The 3,824-nt window shown below is 49.8% G+C and overlaps 1 non-coding gene across 1 annotated transcript; it reads left to right on the top strand.

Annotated features, from left to right (window-relative positions):
• TRNAA-AGC lies at positions 2,136-2,208 on the top strand. Its single transcript has one exon. It is a non-coding gene; the product is annotated as a tRNA-Ala (tRNA).

Below are 3,824 nucleotides of genomic sequence, written 5' to 3'. Positions count from 1 at the left end.
CCCTCCCCCGGCAGGGCCCGCCGAGGCGGGGGCGGGGCAGGGCGGGGCGGGGCAGGGCGGGGCGGGGCGCGCGACCGCTGCCGTGCCGGGGCGCGGCCGCCAGGGGGCGCTGTGCGGCCGCAGTGGGTCACAGCGCCGAGGTCCCGCGACTGCGAGAAAGGAGCGGGAAACCGGGGAGGAACCGATTTTGAGACTTTAAGCGCCAGCGATAGGAGTTCGGTGCGCAGCACAGGGTGCGCCAAAGGAACAAGAGCCAGGCTTGTACGTACGTGGAGTGATCCACAAGGAAAGAGTCACACGGTTCCTAGAGGAATCCAGGGCCTGGGGTGCGAAGCTGGGAGGCGGGCTTCTCCCCAAATACCTTGTTTTGGACTTCGCACCATGTAAATATATTGACTTTCAAAAATAAATTACGCTTTAGTAGAAGCATCCTGGGTGGAAGCATAATGAGGTTCTCTTGCGGTCTCAGAACTCCGATGTTCCTGTTGATCTCAGCACCGGTGGCCCCATCCTCGCCCGCAAGCAGTCCCAGTCGAGTGAGGCAGGGTGTGAGTGTGAGATGGAGAGAGGGGAACTGGGACGGGAAAGCATGTAACCAGCTCTGGTGCCTGGGAAGGGGAACATAGACCCTGGTGTGCTGGCAGGATAGCTCAGTCCCAAGGGAAAGAGGTGACCTGTGCAAGCATGTAGGACAACTCCGCCTGGCCACGGACACAACTTAAAGGCATGGGCCAGGATGGCACTCTATGAGGAAAACGGATCCTGCGGAAAGATAAGAGCCACAGGTATACTCATGAAACTGCAGCCAAGACAAGGTGGGCAGAGAGCGAGCTAGATGGCTCTTCCCTGGTGGTCCAGTGGCTAAGACTCCCAATGTAGGGGGCCCAGGTTCCATCCCTGGTCAGGGGACTAGATTCCCACCTGCAGCACTGAAGATGCATGAAGCCAAATAAATATGTAAATATGTAAAGGAGGGGAGCCAGACAGTTAGAAAGGGGGAGAAACAGGGAGGAGCTCCCCAGCTGCCAAGGGGAGCATTTGGAGGCCAGCTCGAAAAAGGCAAGTGCCCTCAGGATTGGGTGGGGCTGGGAGGTCTCTGCTAACTTCTGGTCTCTGCATAGCAGTGATGGGGTCAGTAACTGGGCTTGTGGGACTGGGGTTGGGAGGTGAAGGCAGGAGGAAGAGGCTCTGACTGGGGCAATGTTCTAATATGTTAAGGCAAGGAGCCGCCAGGGACAGAAATGGGTCCTGTGGACAGAGAAGTGACCACACCAGGGAAAGGCAAAGGTGGGAAGGAGGCCCAGGTACTCAGGGACAGGAGGCTGGAGGCTGAGTTCCTCATTTGGCTGACACTTCATGAGACTGTAGAGGATGCAGAGACCCAACAGGGAGGCTGGGGTGAGCTCTCCCCAGGGCGGAAAGGACACGTCCCATCAGCACTGTGGGAGGCAGGGCCTCTTCAAGCCAGTGGTGTCCATGTGACTTTCTCACACCTTCCCCTGATTTCTCAGTGCTATTTCTGGAGACAGCATCTTTCAGATTATTTTCCTGACATGTAAACTTGGTAGGCATGTCTTTACTGACCTGGCTTTTGTGTTTAGTGTTAGGTCCCTCGTTCTGCACTTTTTTCCCCACCATCATTTTGCTCTGAAGTTGCATTAACCCGATGCTTTCTCCTGAGGGGAGGGAGGTACTCTTATTTCACAGGTGTGTGGCTTAGGTTAAAATATCATGGGATCAACAGAGGGCATGTTCCTGGAGCAGAATTTTATGCGATTGTCAGGAAAAATATCTATGTTAAGATAAAAATGACGTATGTGTGTACATGTAAACATTTAAAATATTTGAGCTTTTCGAGATAACTTGGACAGGCGTCCGGTTCCCTCCACGGTAACTGGTACCACAGAGCCCCACTTAGATAAAACATTGAGGTGCCTCCCTTCGGCTCACCCTCCCTGGTGCCAAGTCCTGGGAGCCTGGCACATCATCTACCCAATCTCTATTCACTTCCCTGCCCAACTTAGTTCAGGTCTTAGGACCAGGTCACTGCCTCCCTCTCATCTTTCTCATTCCTGACACTGATGCTGTTATTCTTACTGACTCTTATTTACTCTTTAAAAATGTTTCATGGGACTTCCCTGGTGGTCCAGTAGCTAGGACTCTGCACTAGCAATGCAGGGGGCCCGGGTTCGATCCCTGGTCAGGGAACTAGATTCCCACATGCCCCAACTAAGAGTTCACAAGATCCAAATAAGGATCCCTCATGCTACAATGAAGGTAAAAGATCCTGAAAGCTGCAACTAAGACCTGGCACAGTCAAATAAAAATTTTTTTAAGTTACATAACCCAGACTTCCCTGGTAGTCCAGTAGTTGACTTTCCACTTCCATTTCAGGGGGTGTGGGTTTGATTCCTGGTCAACGAACCAAGACCCCACACGCCTGCATGCTGTGCAGTATGCACCGCCCGCAAATGCTGAATAACCCACTACCTCTTATAGTATGAAAGTGAAAATATGAGGTGCTCAGTCATGTCTGACTCTTCGTGACCCCATGGACTTAAGCCCAACAGGCGCCTCTGTCCATGGATTTCTTCAGGCAAAAATACTAGAGTGCGTTGCTATTCCCTTCTTCAGGGGATCTTCCCAACTTAGGGATTGAACTCGGGTAGCCTGTATTCCGCGCAGTTTCTTTACTGAGCCACGTCTAACTCCTGCCTACTTCTCTACCTGAAGTGCTCATCACTTCCAGAACCCCATAGTTACACTCGTCTCTTATCCTTTGAGGACTTTATACTCCCTTCCCTCTGCCTGGAATGTTCTTTCCGCATGCCTCACACACGAAGCTGGAGACTCTTCCTTTAAGACTCAATTCTAGCATTCTCTCACTTTTTCTGGAAAGTCACCTAACTTCTCCCACATTCATGTGCTTCTGTGTTTGCCATGAAGGCACCTGTGCATACCTGTCTGGAGATTATAAGCCTGGGGCAGGGTGGGAGAGGGAGGGGGTGGGGGGAGGGCAGGGCCTGCGGTTATTACTGGAAGCCAGTGCTTGCACAATACACTTATTAGCTGAGGTTGAAATATGCTCCAAGGCCCTTCTGGGACCTAGAATACTGAAATGTGCAGCTCAATGTTTCATCAGGTCAAAATCTAAGTTATCATGGCTTATCAATGAACGGCAGTAAAACTCTGAAACTCTCCAACAATGCATGTGTGAAGGACTTCCCTGGAAGTCCAGTGGTTAAGACTCCATGCTCCCGGGAATCTGGGGGAGAATAGATATGTGCATATGTATGGCTGAGTTCCTTCACTGTTCACCTGAAACTGTCACAACATGGTTAATCAGCTATACATCAATACAAAAGGAAAATTAAAAAAAAAAAAAAAAAAGACTCCAGGCTCTCAGGAATTAGGGGGGAGAATGGATACATGTATATGTATGGCTGAGTCTTTTCGCTGTTCACCTGAAACTGTCACAACATTGTTAATTGTTAATTTCTATAGCTGTATACACCAATACAAAAGGAAAGGTTTTAAAAAAACAGACTCTGAGCTCCCAGTGCAGTAGGCAGGGGTTCAATCACTGGTTGGGGAAATAAGATCCCAGTGCTGAAAGATGCAGCTGAGGGGAAAAAAAATGATGCACGGATGAGAAATTCCACTACTTCATCAATGTACTGGATTTTAAGAACTCAGTCCTATTTAATCCAGCCTAGGATACAGGATAAAAGAAAAATGACAGAATTTTTGTTTTACTTTCTACATGCCAACATTCTAATTGGCATATTAATTGTTTCTGTCTGTGGTTAAATCAGAGAAAAACT

Source organism: Capra hircus, chromosome 25, assembly GCF_001704415.2.
Source record: "Capra hircus breed San Clemente chromosome 25, ASM170441v1, whole genome shotgun sequence".
In the NCBI taxonomy this organism is placed as follows: Eukaryota; Metazoa; Chordata; class Mammalia; order Artiodactyla; family Bovidae; genus Capra; species Capra hircus.
Note: the sequence above shows the minus strand (reverse complement) of the source record. Positions and strands in the feature narration are given on the sequence as shown.